We start from the raw sequence: 20923 nt of genomic DNA, 5'->3' as shown, positions 1-20923 counted from the left end.
AGCAGGTTTTTCCTTTGAATCAGTTCATCATATAAAATATTAATCAGGATTCAGACAAACCTTTATTTAATTAACTGTCACCAGGCTGAGACAAAAAGGAGAAGTCTACCCTATCAAAATATGCTAAAAATAAGGATGGCAGCACAACAAGTGATTGTGTCAAGGATCTGAGCTTTTGTGCAGAGCTCTCCCGAACATTGGTTGGCTTTTTCTGTTTGACTGCTTTACTGTAGTGCTGAACAAAGTGCAGCCCCAAGGCCTGAGGCGATGGATGTTCATTTTCACCAGACACCCAGCCCAGCACTGTGATTAGCACCTCCAGACTGAGGCTTTAGCAATTTGGGCTGTTAACACCCTTTGGGGCTGCCACTTCTGATACAAGCATTAGTCTGTGCATTGTCCCTTTAATGACATTTTTAAATGTTTAATAATCTGATTGTGATAAATGGTCTGGGTATTTATCTCCTTCCTCTCAGAGAGGGATCCCATTAGTGAATTCAATAATTTCAAGAGGGTCAGGCTTGCTTGCCAGAGGCTCAGGTTGAATTTAGCACAGGATTCATTTCTTTCCACGCACTGTGCTCCTATCAGAGGTATCGTAAGGGTCCATTTTCTCACCATGAAATGGAGTGCAAGCTGCCAAATGTACAAACCGGTCCTGCTGAAAGGATGCCCAGCAACCCTGAGGCCCCTCAGCCCAGTTAACCCTTTGTTTCTCCTGGAAGTCTGGATGTTTGAACATTGATTTACTCGTTCCTGGCTAGGAGACAAATGCACCTTTTCCTTCAGAAGGACACCTATTTCTGCTTGTCTCATGGAAGAGAAATTCCATTTAAGTCAACAGAGAGATTTCAAGTACAACAGAATACAGCTAGTAAACTTTTCTTGTAAGGTAACTATGGTGGTTTGCAAAGATTTCCTGAAATTTTCACCTGCCAAGACCTGGGCTTAAACTTCAACGTTTAAGCCTGTTTTGCCTTCCTCCTAATTCTATCTCCCAGTAAAAAATAAGTAAATAGTTCTAGTAAATACACAAACAATTTGCCGAGTGCTAACCCACGACATAAATTATTAGCATTGGCTGAAAAATCTCAAATTAACAAACCAAAATCACTACAGGTACCACTGCAAATCTCAAAAAACCCTTTGTTAGTTATGTAAATAATGCTAAATTACTGTTGTACTATGTGACTCTTTCTTCTTGCCATTCAACCATTTGTCCCAAAAATAAAATTTGGCACATGTTTAGATTACAATTAAATCACTCTCAACTATTTATTGCTCATGCCACAGTAGTAGCTCTAGGTTTGAAAAAATTATCCTAGGTAGGCAAGTTTTGAAAGTCCCTCTTGGGACTGCCAGCACACACTTCACTGCATCACATTGATTTAGCCTTAAGAAATTCCCTTTTGCAGGTGGTTTAGGCCAGTTTTAATGAGTTACTTGGATTTGATTACGGTGACTCAGAGATCATTAAGAGGGTGAGGAACTGCCAGGCCATATCCTGGACCAAAACTGAGATATCATGAGGACTCTGTGTCCCAGGCTTGTTGTGATGTTTGTGTGCTGCCATCAGTTTTCTTGTACTGCTGAATTAATTCTGTAATACTGCTCTGTCTTTTAGATTTTAGTCAGCTTGATTTAAGCTTAATATCACTGACTTTTAACTAGGGTTTTTTTTTATTCTTTTGCACACTGGTAAATTCATACAGGGAAATCCTCCTGGAGCACTGCCTCATGTCCTAGTTTTCCCCTCTGCTGATGATAAGAAAGGATGAATGGTTCCCATAATTTTTCTTTTCACGGACAGGAATGGTATTAAAATGTAATATAGAAAATGATAGACAAAGCAGGAGTAAAGAATGACAGTTTTTGCCTGGTCTGAGATTTACCATGTGGTTACAAACTCATCAGTGTATCACAGAAGAATATTTTGTCCCATGTGCACATGGATGTTCACTTTTTTTTTTGCCTGGTGCCTGTCATGAGGAGCAACTGTAAAATTCCCAGGGAGAGAGAGACTCTGTGAGGAATGAAATCAGATGTTTAATGCAGTACCCTGGGCTTCTCTCCTAAATAGGAAAAGCCTTGCAGAAGACATTCAATATGGTACCTAGTAAAGACAAAACTCACTCAGAGGAAATGCTGGTGGAAGATAGGTTTCTTTGTGCAGATGCCTCATTCACATTCATATAAACACAAGAAAAAGCCCAGCCTTTCTAGTTTGTAAGGATGAAAACATGAACCTGGACAAAAAAGAGCAGGGCAAATCTTTCCAGCTGCATCTCCAAACCACTTCCCTCTGGCAACCTGCTGAGTGCCTGAAAAACCAGCACTGCTGATCCCTCTCTCCAGAAAGCACATCCTTGGTGCTCTGAGTGCCAGAGGCAAGGAACACTAAAGAAAATGGAGTTTTGCTGCCTCCTTCCCCGGGCAGAGTGGGCAGCACCTTCCCTGCCTTCCCCTCCCTGCCCTGACCTCCTCCCATGCGCTGGGCTCAGGCCACAGGGCACAAGTGCCTGCTGCAAAACAGCAGAGCTGCTCACTTGGCTCCCTGGCAGCCCAGCCAGAGCCTGACAGTGGGACTAACATGTTAGAAATCACTATTTGAGAGCACAGACAGGCAGGCAGGCAATCAAGACAGACTACACTAGACACAGCTTAATTTCCCTAGGATATTCAGGTACAAGTTGGATTCGCAGAGGCTTTTTTTAGCTATGACCATCTTTCTATGCTGAAAGTTGCCTAGTTATTCTTCCTTTCTTTTTTTTTTTTCTTTTTTCCTACCCTGCAGATAGACGCAGGTTCAAAGACGTTTGCAAAACAGATCTGAACTAGTGTAATGCTTATTATTATGGACAAGCACAGTCTTACATCTGGGAAGTGTTTAGCCTGAAGGACTTGCATTTTCCCTTTGCCTTTCCTGAAACTGAAACATATACAGAAATGCAAGTGACTTTCACCAGTGTGAAAATTCTGACTCCATTTCAACTTAAAGTCTGAGAGCTGCTGAAAGCACTCAGTGAACCCTGCTACTGGAATTTATCATGCCTATCTTAATGCATCTTGTTGAGTTGTCTTAATACCTTGGATTCCCTCTCTGGGTGGTGGGTCTTTGCTAGAAGAATCACCTTGGTTTCTAGCTTTTCCTTCACTCTTGTCACAGAACTGAATGCTTAAGTGATTCTTCTTAGAAGAAACCCAGGCCTTTTAACATGTTTACTTTTAAATGGTGGACAGAGATTTGAACCATTTTTGGAGTGTTTTGTTGTTTTTCCTAGTTTGTATGCTGCCAACATCTGTGCTTCTATCTGATTTGAGTTTTTTTATGTGGCTGTGACCACCCTTGTTTGTTGCTTTCCTCTCAGAAAATGATGAGTGAGCCTTTAAGAAGCCTGTGCTGAACAGTCACCCCAAATGCTCTCCCTATGATCAGTTGTTCCTGTTAGAAAGTGTTAGCAACTCCTGCAGTGGAGTTTCCTCTCTTTTAAAAAAAAAAAAAAAAATTAATGTTTTACTCAGCTCCAAGTAATCATCATCTGCAACACAACAAGTCTCACATGTACCAAAAAAGTGATGGAGGTGCCTTATATAAGAAAATATTTTGGAGGCGAAGGGATGATTTCTTGAATATCAGGGAAGCATCCTCCAGTTCCAATTTTATTTAAAATAGAAGGAGCATCCTTTATAACCTATTGCTAACTGAAGCAGCTGCAGAATATCTCTGTTAGTTAAACCAGCCTGTATTCTTTTCATGGGAAGGCAAGGTGCGGTGCAGTGTAAGTCCGTGTGCCTTACCTCAGATATGGATGTTGGTCTCCACTACACTCAAATTGTCTTGGTCTGGGAAAAACCATTACACAAAAAATAGTTAACAGAAGAGCACAGGCAGGCTCAGGGGTGGGAAGAGGAGGTGAAGGGTCCCTCAGCAGCCCCTGCAGTTGTGCTGGGATACATCCCTTTGGAGAAGAAAGAGTGGCAGGGAATGGGTGTAAATATCCTGTGCGATAAATGGTGACGGTTTGAGTCAAAAGTACAGTTTCTCCATTAACACACATTTTTCCTTTCTTAAACAAGTACAAGTGGCGCTGCCATTCATTTTTTTAACAAAAACATAACCAGGTAATTCCTCAGAAATGGAAATATTTGTGTTAGATGTGTGTATTCATGAACACATAGGAAGTTACCGTGAGCCTAGAGCAGTCATTGCCATTTCATGTCAGTCTTATGTGGGTTTTATAAGTCTGCTTAACTCTACTGCTTCCCCCAAATGATTGTTACCTTAGCAACTGCCAAGTTGCTTACACACACTTGCTCCAAGAAGCAGAGCTTAACAAAGTAAAGTATCAGTGTGTAAGGAGTCACCAGGAACACAGTGTTTATTGTGAGGCTTTTAACTCTCATAGATACTCACCTACAGAGATGGTGCATTCTTTCATTTCGAGACTTTCTTTCAAAACTTGAAATAAAAAAAAAATTTAAAAGAAAAAAAAAACCAAAACAAAACCACCTCCCAAACCTTTTAGCAGCTAGTCAGTCATAGCATCAATTGTGTCCTTTTTTCTTCTTCTTTCAACTCCCCAACTCTTTTCAAAAACTAATATTTTATTTATAGTAAGGGTGATAAAGCCTGCAAGGTCAGTGATTTGTATGGACTCGGTTAGGATTGAGCTGAATTGGGTAAAACAGGAGGCAAGGCTTCATGTGCCAGATGATTCATATCCACTTTTGTGTCCATCTGGTATACATTTTGATCCATATACATGGACTATGACATTTAGCATGGAGGAACATGTTTGGATAGATTCAATTAATTTTGAACTTTTTACTAACCACTTAAATCTAGTTAGAAAATCATCTTTTGCTGTCTTGTCCTCTGTACTGTTTAATTTAAATGTGCAGGAACTTCAGCCTTTTATGCAGTAAATGTTACAGGTGGATTTTACATCTGGCATGTTGGGTTGTTCTTCCCCTTTCCCCACAAGGTACCCATTAGGCAATCCTCCATCTAAAGAAATACATGTCAGCTAGGGCTGTCTCAGTTTGTTCTGAGCAGCTTGTCAGAGAGGCCAGGCTTTTATGCTCATTTTCCAGCTGATTTCCTGAGATGTAATCACACAAGGGATTTATCCAAGTTGTACACCAAGTCATTGGCTAAGTCAAGACTGTAAGATCCTGGGATGCTCCCCTTCCACATGCTTTTGTTTTCTTTACTTCTACCACAACACTCCATTGCTGTGTTGAAGTCCCAAGACAGTGATCTTACAATTGAATATTATTAATACCATGGAAGTTTTTTCTGCCCAGACTCATCAGGGTTGTTTTTTGTTTGTTTGTTTCTTTGGTTGGTTGTTTTACAGCAATTGTCTTCCTATATTTGCTTTTAGCTCGGCACTTGACTGGAAAAAATCAATTCCTTCAATTTAAATATCCTGCTGAATACACAATTTGGAAGATATTTCTTACTTCATTTTGTTCTGAAGCCACTGGAGGCCACTTCTGTGGGACATTATACCTGTAATACAAAGCATGAGCTACTAAGAAGAAATAGACATCAGGAAATTACACCAAGTGTAATGAGTTTAATTTGAAATCTATTTCAAATTGGTTTTCCTATACAATGACTGAAGAACAACAGTTCAAATGAGTTTTCTGGAGGAGTCACATAGCCACACCACTGTTACTCTCAGAGAACCTGTTCTTGAGACTATTGAGGCTTTTATGTATAGAGTTACATGGGTAAATAAAGAAGCAGGCAATGCTTTTAATTTTGTACAAGCCTTTTAATTTAGTGTGTGCTTGAGTCACAGTCATCCAATTCTATGTTAGCCAAGGGAGAAGAGAAAAACATGAAGGGAAAGGAAGAAGAGGAAGAGAAATATTGAAATTCAAAGTCTCACTCCCTGTTACTTTCTCTTACAGATTGCCCTGACATAGGCAAAAAGTCAAAATCGGCACTTTAATGAAGTGCATTAGAAAGAATTTGTTTCCCTTTCCTGCAGGTGAAACAGAATTGAATCCTCCATTTATCACAGCACCTCAGCATTCCATCATGGTATCCAACCAGAGTTTTATTTTATTGAAACACTGTTTGAAAGTTAAGGCATTTCTTTTATATCCTTTCAGTCTTCTAGCTCTGATCTTTGGCAAATATTTATTTCAAAATCTTTTGTGTGGTTGAACATTCTAATCATGTTTCTTGGCCCTGTGTGCTGTTTTCGGAGCAGGCTCTAAAGGAGTGTAGGACCTCAGAGCTCAACACTGAAATGGGTGAGGTGGGAATACAGTCATTCTCTTGAAAAAGATTTTTTAACAGAAGAAAAAAAGTAAAGAAAAACTAGATTTAAGTCTGATAACACTGATGGTTGCAGGGTACTGCAATTCTTTCGCCTGTCATAGGTCTGTTTGGGGTGTCAGGGGTTGAAGTACCTGTACAAAGATGGCACAGAACTAAAGCCAGAGAATACAACAGCAAAGAATTGTGTATTTCCATTAAATGAGAGGAAAGAAGTAAAAAATACCTAACTTGACATCTCGCAACCAAAAATATTATCAGACAGTGAGCAGAGAGCAATAAACTGCATCTGGAATTGGTACAAAACCAGATGTACAGCCATGTTGTTTCAAGGAAAAATTTAATTGAAAAGTGATGGGGTTTTTCCAGTTACTGAAAACACAGCAGCATAAACCATTCTTTGGAAATTTTCTTTTGTTTCTGATCTATCTTCCCAATTCCTGAAAAAGACCATTAGCAAGAATAAATACATGAAACAACATTGTATATTCTTTTACAGTTTTTCCCAATGGTCTCTAAAATGTGACTTATCAAGGTGAGGTCAAAGGTGAAAGTTGTACATCAATATAAAAAATTAAATCCCCAGGTAACTGAGTTAATTTTCTTGGGTGGATAATCACAGAGGCTTGGGTACTGTACTGATGTAATGATGAATCTCACTAATGAACTAATTAGCCGGCCTACACACACTGTGTTGTTCCTCAGTGCTGTATCTGATAAAGACATTTGAAAATAAAATTATTGTCATGGGACAGAAGAGCACCAATCCTCTGCTGCTTGCCAAGCTCCAGTTTAGCAGTTGCTTGCCTCACTTAGATTTTCCTTTTATCCTGCCACACATAAACAACATTGGTTTGGATTTTCTACCTCCAGTTTTTCATTGCTTCTTGAAAGTCAAGAAAATATAATGGTTATCAGGAAGGACAGTAAGATAGAAAGCATTAGATATCTCAGTGAGAAACTTCTGAAGAAATTACTGTATTTGGCATTTGCACTCTTCAGTGGTATGATTACATTTTCTAGACTTGGAGTTGTGTAAGGGTTAACATTTGGCAACCTTTTAAAACTACTTAAATACAGGCTATGCTGAAGCTGAAGAATAATATTTTTTATTGTCATTAATGTAAATAATGGATGAACTAACCACTGTGACAGTAGCTCTGTGTTAGCAGAATTTGAATACACATGAGTGGAATATATATTTACTTAAAGTACATTTAAATAGTAGCTGGTAGCTTATGAGATGAGAGGTGTTAGTCATAAATTAAAGATCTCAGCACTGAAAAACTTCTTTTAAGCACACTTTGCTTCTGGAGGGTGTACACAGAAGCTTAATGGTCTAATTCATAAAGAAGGGCCTGCATTAGATTGAATCCAGAAAAGCTCAGTTCCCACCTCTTCATATGTGCTTCACTGCTAAATCTATTAAACATTCTGGCAAATTGCAGCAGCTGTCATTTGGCATGGCTCTCCATGGAAAGGGACTTCAGGAAGTCTCTCTGGATCTCAAGAATCTGTATCAATGATACTTCCTGAAGAAAGGAGGTAGATCTTCTGAAGTGCCATAGGTGATCATCCTGTCTCATGTCTTTGGGGTCATTATAGTTTATGTGGAAGAAAAGAGATGAAACTAGAACAAGATTTTAGCCCAAGCGCAAAGCAAAGTTCAATTCAGATCCAGTTGTCATAAATGAAGCTGTTTTTGAGGTTGGGGTAGATCACACATTCCTTTGGTTCCACTGCCAAATCACTGAGGATCTGAGGTGTAAAAGAACTATCTCCAACCCAGCTTCACTCCCATTGCTACCCCAACCTTTCCCATTTTTGTGCCCTGGGACACCAGTGCGTAAAGCTGTAGATTAACAGCTATCTGCTTTTTAACAGAGTTGGTGCTACTTTTGAACTGCAATCCTTCGTGCAGCCAAAATGCAACAAAACAATCATCCCAAATAGTGAAAAGGCAGTGGGGAAATTTGACTTTCTTTTTCTGAAGTGTCAGAAGAGCTGCAGGGTAATAAAGAGGCTCTTTGGAGAGCAAAGCATCTTTAAATTCATTGGTCCTTTTTCAGTTGAAGGCACACAAGCTGAGCAGAAGCCACACTATCTCAGACAGGAGAAATCTGCCAATCAATCATTCCATAATACTGAGTTCAGTACCAGCAGAACATTTTGTCAGATCAGTGCTAAACCAAGTGGGGATTAAAAAAAGTTAAAAGTAATATTGGGCTTGAGGGCTTTTTCCAGAGCCCACTGTTTCAAGAGAAAGACAGCTGACTTCAGGATAGTGATGATTTCATATTTCATGTCAGATGTGACTTCTGTATCTGATCTTTTTTATACTGTGCTTTTAAAAGTTTTTTGGTTTTTTTTTTTTTACTTTCTGGTACCATACTGAAACAGAAAAACCCAAGCAATATATAAATAAGGAAGGGGGAAAGCAAGGAGTAGGCATGTGATTCAAAGCAAAGAGGGCTATCATGTCAAAATGGGATTCATTGACTGAGTCAGCTGATGGTGGTTTTCTCTTCCTTCCTAAAGCCTTGACTAGAGAAATTAGGACAACTCAAATGATCTAACCAACATTTTCCTGAGGAAGGTGCAAGGTTTGAGGTATAAAGTTGCAGAACAGTGTGAAACACAAGTCGCTGGAAACAGCGAGACTTCCCCACAAAATGGGGCCGAATGACCCAACAAGTTCTGCCTCTCCAGAGAGAGTTCCTGTGGCTCCCAAATCCCTCCCTCTGCCCTCCAGCATCTTCCCTGGGCAGCTGAGAGATGGAAAAAGCAGCTCCTGAAAACAGAGCCAGAGCAGTACAACAGGAAAATGGAAGTGATGCTGGCAATCCCGAGTGTTTCCTTCCTTCATTGCCAGAAGTTGGAACAACGGGTTTCAAAAGGAAAGGGGGACAGAGAAAGGAACACAGTAATTATCCCCACCAATGACTTCAGCAGGGATAGAAACAAGCAGAAACTAACACCTTATTATAGTCTAAGCTGCTACTGTGTGCCAGTACTGACAAGAACACAGCATGTAGGGCTAAAACAAAGCTATGTAAAATGAGGGAAATCCATATGATGAGCTCCATGGGGAGGTCAGAAAATCCAGAAGAAATTCCTGCTGTGCAAATGGCTGGAAAAACTTCTGGTAGTTTAGGGAGTGAGGATTGCTGCTACTGCTTTACTTAGAAATCCCCTTGTCTGCACACATTTTAACGAAGAAAAGTGAACAAGATCACTTCTTAGCCAAGGGTTTCTTTTGTACAAACACATCCATGCATTACCGTTTTCTAAACATTTCAGGTTTTGCTCCTCTTTCTAAATCTTCCAGGTTACAATGTGATTGTGATATGACAGCCAAGATATGATTATTGTATTTTTCCTCTATTGCCTTCTCTCAGAAACCCTATGAAATGAAACATTACATAGATAAGCTATCTACATGCTTGATGATTTCACTCTATAAGTGGAAAAAGGAAAATAAAGCAGAGGAAGTTGTGATTCATGGATTTCTTTGTTCTGTTGATATTCTTATTCCTTGAGTAGTTCTCTCAGTTCAAGGGAAAAATCACTTCTCAATCCTTTTCTTCAAGTATGCAGCTATTTTACTGCAGGAGTGAGACATCACTTGGAAGCTGGCGATTTATCCAGCTCCCAAACCTAGTCTTGTGTTCTGCTGTTAGTGTCTGAGCAAGTCTCAAGAATTACACCACCTCTTTTCACAATTATTTGAGATGTTTTTGTTCCTTATCTGCTTCTATTTAATCATCAGGGTTGTAGTGGAGAAGAGGAGCAGATGATGTGCTGGAGGGAGGGGGTTGGATTGGGTTGCCTGAAGAAGAATTGTGGAAATGCAACAACGATGGACCCAACCTCAAGTTTTTTCTCTTTCAAAATGTTTTTCATGATAGGTTTTCAGCCAGGTATATCCAAGAATTACTACTAAGCTAAGAAACACTGCAGTAAACACCTTTTTACAAAAAAGTATATTGAAATTTATATTCTACCTTGTAATGAAAACTTCTTTCAAAATACATACTCTTTCCCTTTTTTTTTTTTTTTTCTATTGTTCTGGTAATTATTCATTTATGTAGCCATACTTAAAATCAGTACTCGGTATATCATACTTGAAATCAGTATCTCTCTGAACCATGCCTCCTTTCTGTTCAAGCATTTTTAAATTAAGACATCTGAAGCTAGAAATCACCTACACCAAGCTTCAGTGGCAGGTGAGAGTGTGATGCCAGGCCTTTGCCCACTTGCAAGTTGACACTCATTGTCAAAGGTGAGATCCCACCCAGGTCAATGTGTGATAATCTGACACTGAAGGGCTCACAATTTCTTCTCATGAGAATGTCCTCTAAATACCATCCAAACGTGAACACATTTAGCAATAAAGTTAAGTTATGAGAGCCCTTGGGTGAATTCTATGAGCCTGAGAACTATAATTTCTGCCTCATTCTTGAGTAGAATGGGAAACCTTATTTCCTAGGAGCTGCTGAAAGTGTGGAATGATGCTATGGGTTTTTGTGTGGGGTTATTCTTACATCAATCACAGTTTCTCTGAGACAAGGCAAGGCCAGTTCTGTCAAGTATTTCTGCCTGGAAAAGGCACTGTTCCCTCCTTAGGTTTGCTCAGCCTTTTGTTGGGTTGAGCAACCAGCTCATTGCTCATACAGCTGAACAAAACTACTCCAGCATTTGCGATACAATAAGGATTGATCAGTGGGTGATGGAAAGTCACCTCTATCTTTTCTTGCACTGTAAGATAGAATCTGCCTTACATTTACTTTCTGTCTTTTCACCTGTTTAAATCTGCACATCTCTAAACAGATCTTATTCCAGTGTTTCATAAAACTATGTATATTGAATTTAGGGAAACAATTCTGCAAAAATTTCTATAAACAGGTAGGATGCTAATAGCTATCTGGAGTACCTGACAATTTATGGATGTTTAAGGGAACTAAATTACATCATACAGGGCAAAATGAACAGTACTCATAACCAGAATATTTCCCATGAGAGCACTGAAATACTTTCCTGGTCTAGCAGATAATGGTGGGTGTTGTAATGACAAAGCATGACTGGTTCTGAGCATTTCAAAGTGGCAGACTAGGCAGCTGCAGTATTTCCTATTTTGGAGGATGATAAACAGAGCTGTGTTATGAACCTTTCTCCTTCTGATGGAAAAGAATTTGTTTCTACTAAGGCTGCTGCCTCCATCACCTCAGTAGGAAAAAAATAAAAATAAATGGTCTCAGTTAATCCTGTAGCCTTTCAAGATGAAAGTCAGCAAGATGAATGAGCACAGAAAAACCACTATAATATGTGGGCTTACTTTTTCCATACTCTGAAATGGAAATTAATCCCTGCCCTGAGTACTGGGAGATGACCATGTAAAGGGTGAAAGAGAGGTTAGAAATGTGAGATTTTTGAAATTTTTGTTTATATCAGAATTATTCAGCTAGCCACTTTCATAATAGGAGAATTGTGGAAGAGTAACTGCATGTCTTGGTCCAGAACAAGCTTCCTCTCAGATACATATAGTTTGCTGAAGAACAAATTCTGAACAAATTCAGCAACAAATTCTGAAATGTACAGAGTCCCTCCCCGTGATGCCTCATGTTTGCTCCTACTGCCAGGCCTTATAGTTCTCTTATAAGTATCACCTCTGGGAGTAGATCAGGTGGTTTTAAAAAAAGAAAGAATTACCAAGAGGAAAAGACTACCATGAATAAGAGGAGTGAGGAGAGACCCAAAAGGCTGCTGTGATAAGCCCAGAATCCAGGGTGGAGATCACTTGGCCATTGAAATGTGAGGACAAAAGAAGGAAGTTACAAAGAGAAAGCTAAGACCTGGAAAATACCAGAGGAAATGTATGAAATTGTACTAATATGTATTAAAAAAGAAGTGTGAAGAAACAATTGTCTGTATTATTGAGGTTTAGGTTGGTCTGGAGCAAGGTTTCATAGAAGGGAGGGGAGGGGAAGGGAAGGGAAGGGAAGGGAAGGGAAGGGAAGGGAAGGGAAGGGAAGGGAAGGGAAGGGAAGGGAAGGGAAGGGAAGGGAAGGGAAGGGAAGGGAAGGGAAGGGAAGGGAAGGGAAGGGAAGGGAAGGGAAGGGAAGTTAAGTTTCGGGAAGGGAAGGGAAGGGAAGGGAAGGGAAGGGAAGGGAAGGGAAGGGAAGGGAAGGGAAGGGAAGGGAAGGGAAGGGAAGGGAAGGGAAGGGAAGGGAAGGGAAGGGAAGGGAAGGGAAGGGAAGGGAAGGGAAGTTAAGTTTCGGGAAGGGAAGGGAAGGGAAGGGAAGGGAAGGGAAGGGAAGGGAAGGGAAGGGAAGGGAAGGGAAGGGAAGGGAAGGGAAGGGAAATGGGAGGTGAGAAGGCATCAGTCTTGGAGTACCTGGCTGTTGTTCTGGAAGTAGAAAACGAACAGTGGGAGTACCATGAGCTGGAAGGATGGCTCTCCTCTATCTATTTGAGATAGTCTGGAAATATTTTAGAAGCCTAACCTTCAGAACTTGATGTGGGTCACAAATTGGTCTCTTTAGGACAAATCACTGGTACAAATCTGCAGGGATATGTTACGTGGGTTAGGAGGAAAATGACAAGATATAAATCTCTTGAAGACAACCATTAGAGATAATTGAGAAATGGATGATAGAAGGAATGATGAACTCACAAGCTGATACTGAATTCACATTCATCTGTCTCATCAAGATCTATAATTACACAAAATTACAAATTAAGTGTACTTTCATTAGGCTCACACGTAAAAGGAAATGGCTTTTCTAATGATACGAGTAAATCTGCACTGGGGGCCCCTCAGTGCCAGAGCCAAATCTTTTCTGGCACCTTAGAAGGGCCCCATTACCTTTTTAAGGTGAACTGGAAGAGCTGAACCCCACACTAAATTTGGAAGTACATTAAGCATAACTAATGACACTGAAACCTCCCCTCCGCCCAACTCCTGTTTTGTCTCTGCTGCTGGGGCTCTTGTGTCTCATTTGTGAAGTAAATTAAAGCCATTGTTCTGAGACCACTTGTTTCACCTCTTGAGTTCAGTCTTGTGTAAAAACACTGTAGACTAAAATTTAAATAAATAAATGGGATTGTTTTGTCTCTGTTTTTGCATAATAATATTGTAATTTCCTGTGAAACACATCCTCCTCTCCCCACAGTCTCATATTGTTTAGCCAAACAGTATAAAGTAAATTTTGGAGAAAAGAAAGGAGAGACAGGAAAGTATTCCTCTGAGTTACCCGACTCCTTTTCTTTGTGTGAGATAGGTGCAAGATCCTTATCTGGTTATAAACCCTGGGGCCAAATCCACCAATTAACATTTAACACAGAACTAATTGCAGTCAGTCTGAGTTCCTGTTGGGTAGCTGCAGCCCAGTGGAAGCAGACACTCTTAGTGGGAAATCCTTTGGAAATAAATCCCTTAACTGGATTGACCTGCTGTCTAAAAAGGCAGCGGGGCTGAGCTCGGCTGGACTGGCATGGATGTGTTGTCTTCATGTTGGAACGGGTGGAGTTAGGTACCTTCAACTACTCTTTAAAACAGTTTTCCTTGGATTTTAATGTAACTCTATTGCAACTTTAGGAAAACTTCCATGTTGCAGAAACAAACATCTGAATCCAAAAAAATGACAATTTAACCAAGGCAGCTGCCTTGTCAGGAGCTTGGCCTTGTGTGTCCCCACAAACTGCAGTCATGGGGACCTGTCCAGCAGGACAAGCCCTCCATGGAGAGATATCCAGTGGGACACCACTCTTCATCTTTTAGCTGTGTGCAGAGCATGAGGAATGCTGAGAAAAAATGCCTGAGCAAGTGCTGAGACTATTAAATTATTACTGAGAGAGGTGGGAAATTAAGGGATTCTAATTTTCCCTCTGTCTTCACTAGAGTCAAGATCTCAACCGAGATATCTAAGTCAATTTAAATATAACTAGAGTCTATAGTGAATTAAAATAATTATATTAAAACATAAATTATCCTGATGAGATTACTGTAGATTTAAAAGAAACATAAATTCTGATAAAATATGTGAGTCTCATGTATAAGAAAGTTCAGCACTTCCTTAGATATTGCAACTGTAGGCTGCAATGATGAGTAAAAAGAAAAAAAAAACAGAAAGGGGATATTTATAAAGCCTTATGATCAGTATTTTCTGATTTCTTGACATCTTTTCACAGCTTTAAAATATCCTACTTTCCCATGGAATTTACCCTGAAATAAAACAAATGTCATAGCTGCAGCATTCTTTACAGCACAGAGTTATCATAGGCAGGCAAGGGTCTCTAAAAGGTTGCTGAAATCAAATATGTATCAGACATCTCTCTAATCCCATTAAAATAGAGCTTTAGAAAAGATGACTTTAAAATAATCCCTTTGGATCAATTTGCCAGCAAGTCCCCTTTTGCCACACCCTCCACAGGTTGCATTACCCAGCTCATTTTCCTCCTGTAATCCTGCCAGCCTCCTGTGTACTGCAGATCAAACAAAATGGAGAATTAGGAAAGCAAGGAGATAAAACTAAATAGACAATTTGCAAATGTGTACTAAATCAGGGATGGCATATTGCTTCAGCTTGCTTCTTAAATGGACAGAAGCATAGTGAGGAAAAGCAAAATTCAAGTAGGAAAGGATAAAGGGAGAATAAACAGTGTGGTCCTTACTCCTCATTCAGAACATAAGAAATACTGTCAATATTTAAACCCTCTTTTTCTTATTGCTAGGAACAGAGTGCTATGAGCAGCTGATCTGGAAATAAAGCATTTCATTTTTCAGCAGAAACACAAATTTTACCCTTCCTAAGTGCCAGAGCAGGTCTGGGCAAATATGCTTTGCTCTCAGGGGAGCTCTGACGGGCAGCAGGCAGCTCCTTGTCTCTGTGTCCTGTGTCTCACAAAGTCATCATTTATTAACAGCTGTGTTGACAGGCTCACCTGGAGCCCCTCATTTCCTCCAACTGCCTTAAATCCAGATTTGTCCAATGGTGCCTACAATTAGAGAACCAAATTTGGATTCTAGCCTTTTGCTAAGGATTCATGTTTAGGGCTCACATTTTTGCAGCATCTCCACAGCAAAATGAGTTTTCTTTTTTCTCTCCAGAGTGAAAAAGATGTCTTTTTTCCCATCTGAGGAGAGGAAAGATCAGGCCATTTTATCAACATAGAGCACCTTCCTCTTCTCAGGGCTGGAGCAGCAGGGGGTGGATAAGGGTGCAGTGTTCACATTTTTTTGTGAGGGACTGCAACTCTGCCTCTGCTGACAGAGATCAGAGATGTTGGGTGGCAGAATGAAGAGAGAAAAGCCCATCTTACTGCTTCTGCTGGAAAATAAGAAAGAGGTAAATTGTGGGAGAGCTTCTCCAGAATTCTTTAAAGAATTTAGGGATGTAAATTCAGATAAAGTGTATTCAAAGCCAAAACATTCTAAAAAAACATTTTAAATTCACATCTAAGTTCATAACATAGGGGAGACTGATGAGTAATAGCTTTTACATAGTTAGAAAACCTGACTATAGGCTTCAACAGGCACTTGTTTTAATTGCTCACACTTCTATGGGAAAATAATGTTTAATAAACTGTCTTTTCACCTGTCTGCCAGTGGGTTTGCCCTACCTAGATATCAAGGACAGATCAGTCTCAAAAGAATTTGACAACTTTTTCCTTTGCCTTTTTTCTATAGCTAAACTCTCTACACTACAACCAGTGGTTCTAGTAATCTTTTTATCATGCAAGAAAAATGGCAGCAGAGTTTTTTAACTACACATGTTTATTTAAAGGCTGGCAAGCTTTTCATACCTCAGTGATGTTGGGATCACCACTTGTGTGACTGATCCTTCCTTACCCAGTCTGCTTTTTGTTGTCTTGATATCATCACACTTATAAATAGAAATGATACCCCAGATACGAAAATGTTATAGAAAAAGATGTGTTAAGAAATTAATACTACCTTTCAATATTTTAGTGTCTGCAGTGAGAAATATCCTTCTGTGTGCTCCACTGAGAGAAGTTTCAGGTTAGTTTTTGGGTCTTGGGTTTATACACATTTAGATGCAACCGATTACTGGAAAGTGAATATGCAAATGTTTGTTTTACATGAGCATTTTTTCCTTGAAACCCAGCTCAGACTTCCAAAAGAATTGAATTTTACTGCCAACTAATTTTCAAATAGTCTATATTGAATAACACTAAAGGCAAAAAGAAGAACTAAGTCCTGGTGATCCTAAGTCAATGAGAAACTGATTTTTCAGGTCTTCTCTTCTGCTGATTCATCCAATAGCTATTGAGATTTATATGGTATTGGAGAGAGACAGGAAACAGCATTGATCCATTTGTACATGCATCAGACACCACTGCCAACTGCAGTTAACCTTCACTCTATTTTTAAAGCCTTAACCTCATTCATGGCAGTTTTCACATGGTTAAATGCACCCACCTCTATGGATTTCAATCAAACTGAGCAGCAGGCAAAGTTCCAGTTGTATTCCTTCAGCCAGCTAATACCACATTCCATTATCTCTTCTGGAACTGATGCCTTTCGCTGAAGACACTCTGCTCCCATAGTCCATTCTTGCTACTGTCAGGAAGCAATATCTCCTCTCTTATCCAAAATCTACATTGAACTCTGGGATTTTATAATCCAATGTATCACCAGCACTTGTGCCTTGAACTTAACATTATACATCTACAAAGCATGGTTGGGCTATCTCACATTTAATTTCTTCTCTTTGTCTTCATCGCTTGTCGTGCTTTTTCAGTTGTGCATTAAAATAAATCAATATCCAGTTTCACAGGAACTATCACGAAATGCAAATAAACTGCAGGGAAAGGAGGAGAATTAAGATGAGATAAACCCTCAGGTTATAAAAACATTTTATTTTTATCACAGTTCCTTTAAAAAAAAACAAACATGAACATTCCTGTGGCCGTGGGGAAACTTGCACTTGACTTGTCTTTGAGGATTTCACTGAGATTGTTCCTATCAGGCACATAAATTCCTACTGAGAAAGTTGTGTGGCTTCTGTCCTTTGTCATCAGCTTCTCAACTGCTCCCTAATTTTCATGTGATACCTGAGTTATTTTTAAAACTATCCTTCATGCTGGAAAAACTGGCTACTTTGCCCTGTTCAAAACAGAAGGACAAGGAACAATTCACATGTGCTCCTCCTTTCTGTTGACCACTAAAATGAAGAAATTACTGGTCACAGAATTGTCTTGGGCAGAGTTTTTATTTCTGGCTTCCTCTGAAATCATACTTCTAAAATTGAGAAGTCTCCACACAGATGACTGTATTGCAGAGGGATGCTGGTAAACCTCACAGGGTTTTAATTCCTCAGTGTCTTAGGTTACAATACAGGATGTGACCAAAAGTATGTATTCTGTCACCATCTTTTGAAACCAGGTGGGACAGTGATCCTTATCTCCATAGGAGATACCCTCTGCTAATGGGCCATCCATTGAAACCAGGTGGGCAATGCTCTTCATCTTTTCCACAACCCATTCTTCCTCTAGGGAGGTATCTTCTGCTAATGGCCCATTGAGTCCCACTGTGGGACTGATAAAATTACATCAACCCATTGGGAGAAGCTCCACCCAGGGGGAGGAGTCAAGCCTTTCCTACCTAGATAAAAACTGAGATTTGGAACACCAAGGTAGCCCCTTTTCCACTGGATTCCAGAGGAAAACTGGACCTTTCCACATCATCATTGGACCTTTAGAGGGAAACTGCACCTTGTACAGGAGCACTGCTCCAACTGAATCACATCTGTCACTGCAGGAGGATGCAGCCACCATTTAATGGGACTGCTACCAACACCCTGCCTGACAGGGTGTCAGGTTGTACCCTGACTTTGTCAGGGTTTGGAGTTTGTTTCTTTGTAGTATTTCTATTTCTATTTTAATTTCCCTAGTAAAGAATTGTTATTCCTAATTCCCATATCTTTGCCTGAGAGCCCCTTAATTTCAAAAACTATAATAATTTGGAGGGAGAGGGTTTACATTCTCCATTTCAAAGAGAGGCTCCTGCCTTCCTTAGCAGACACCTGTCCTCCAAACCAGGACACTCAGAGGCAGTGGGCCTTGCTGAGAAGGGGTTCCTCACGTGTCCCCCTGGACAAATGGCACAGCCAGCAGTGCCACCTGCTCACACCAGGTGTTTGCATGTTCCATAAACAGAGATGTGCCTGGGTAAGTCCCTCCAATCCTCACTACCATGCTGATAATAGCATTCTGAACACAGGAAGGTGTCATGCAGCTCTAATGTGCTATCGGTGACACCATGAAGTTTAGTGATTAGTGCTTCCACTTCCCCTAGGTTTTCCTCATGGAAAAGGAGTGAATGAAGACATAAGAAACATGGCAGTATTCTTTCAGGTGAGGCCAAGCATGAGCTTTCTGTGCTCATGGTAATTTCAACTGTCTCTGGAAACATGAAAGGCAAAAGTATTTAAATTAATATTTATGAAGAAGTCTAAATTAAGTTTTGGCTTTCTTTTTCAATGCTTTATTATTACATACAGCTAAATCACAGTATATAAAGATACATTGAGAAGAATTATCAAACCATGGATTCTTGAGATTCATTAAAAAAATCTTTAGAGAAAATGTCAAGATACAGAAGCTGAAGTATGGTGGCAGTGGGAAAACTAAGGAAGTTTTAGACTGTGGTTGAAAGGAAAGCCAAGAAATCAATCTCAATTGTTAAAAGTTTCTGCAAGAAAGCACTGCATATGACAAAAGAAAGGGCACACTCAGAATACATCAAAGAAAAAAAAAGCATGATCAAGACACCTTTGAGAGGATGTGATGTCCTCTAATTCTTATTCTACTGCAGAGCAGAAATAAAGAAATAACAAATAGGGAGCATTTAGTTCACCTCAAGCATGTACAAAACAATTAAAAAAGATAAAATTAAAAAATTAAATATTATCTGTATCACAATTAGAGGTGAACAAATGACAAAGACAAGTTACACATCATAGTAGTAAAATGCCTTTTGCAATGGCATGACCCTTAGGGTTAAAATTGAAATGTTCTAGATATTTCACTGTTTTCTGACCAGCCAGTAATGATGAAGAAAATGACTCCCATGAGAAAAAACAAGAAAAAAATAAATGGGAAGGAGAAAAGAGAAGGGAGAAAATAAATTTAATCTTTCTTATGAAAGGCCTTTCATGTTTAGATGTATGCCTCGGCCACAGTTTAAATCTCCTCTCTGTAGTTCTGACTCCTTTTCTGCCAGATGGAGCACTGTATTCCCTCAGCTGGATTTCTGCAGAGAAGAAATGACATCCAGTGACTTTCCATGAGTTTGATCTGTGTAGGCAGCCCACCTGTTGCCGCTTTTCAGGAGCAGTCCCTTTTTTCACAGCTGAATTTCCTCATCCCAGACAAACGCTCATAAATACATTGATGTATCCCTTGCTTTGATACAGCTGTCTCCTCTCCCATGGACTCACTCCCTTCTGCAATAGTTTTGCTCCTTTTAATTCCTCCTGTTCAAATGCAAGCCATTGTCCACATGGCTTTTCAGGACTTTGTGCATTAAGTATTCAGGATTACACTGGCTGCTTAGAATGACATAATTGCTGCCATGTGCTGCAAGGGTGACAGTGGCACAGTCATCTCCCAGTCATACATACTGATTTCCTTTATGAATGCTCAGAACAATTTTAAGGAATTCAAGGGGGATCTCACAGAGCTAAGGTAATTAAAGAAGATGATGCAGACGTCAATTGGGAAGAATAAAAATGCAACACAAACTGTAAAGAAATGAGTAATGTGAAGGAAGTCCTGTTACAGTGAGTGACTCAGCAAAGGTGTCAGCTCTGTGCACTGAGGGGAATGGAGCAGAACCATCAAGATTATTGACAGTATATGCTTGTCTGTTCCAGTGAAGGATGCTCCTGTGAACAAAACAAATTCAGCTCTAATGTTCTCCCCACAGAAAACCATATGGCAGCAGAGCTAGAAAGCCTTGAGGAATGATTACTGGATTAGTACAGGAACTTGTAGAGAAAAATTCATTGGATGTTGTCTCTAAAGTGTCTCTGGACAAGTTCTGTTTGCTTTAGTGAGAACTATGCATGTGAAGTGTTTTAGAAAACAGTTATATAGGTTGGTAAACATGGATTTATTCCTATTGAAAATATGATGCATATTTGGACAGCTGGATGAGTGTTCCCATTTAAGCTTCTGCATTTTAATCTTACTGTGTTTATCAAGAAGACTTATGGGGGAAAAACGTTAATAGAAGCTGTCTCACAACTACAAAGGAGAGGGTATTCAGGCATTTGATCTTTAAATTAAGATTACATATATTTCTTTCAGCTTCAGACAAACAACACTGAACTACAGAATTTCAGCCAGAAGTTTCTGCATGTAAGTTGACTGTGACAGCTGGAAAATTTTGAGAGGTACATTTGCAAGAAGTACTGACTAATAATAAGAAACTGTGATTTAATATAAATGCTGGAGCACACAGCTGTATGTATGGGGTTTTACCCTAGTGCAGAATTGATATGGGCATTCAAACAAATCAACAAATTAAACTCAACCCATCTTAATGCATTACATTCCTTGCCTGAAGACATTAATAAGGCAAGCAGTGAAGTTTTTTAAAAA

Source organism: Catharus ustulatus, chromosome 8 (assembly GCF_009819885.2).
Source record: "Catharus ustulatus isolate bCatUst1 chromosome 8, bCatUst1.pri.v2, whole genome shotgun sequence".
Taxonomy (NCBI): Eukaryota; Metazoa; Chordata; class Aves; order Passeriformes; family Turdidae; genus Catharus; species Catharus ustulatus.
The sequence above is the reverse complement of the archived record's forward strand: the minus strand, read 5'-3'. Positions refer to the sequence as shown.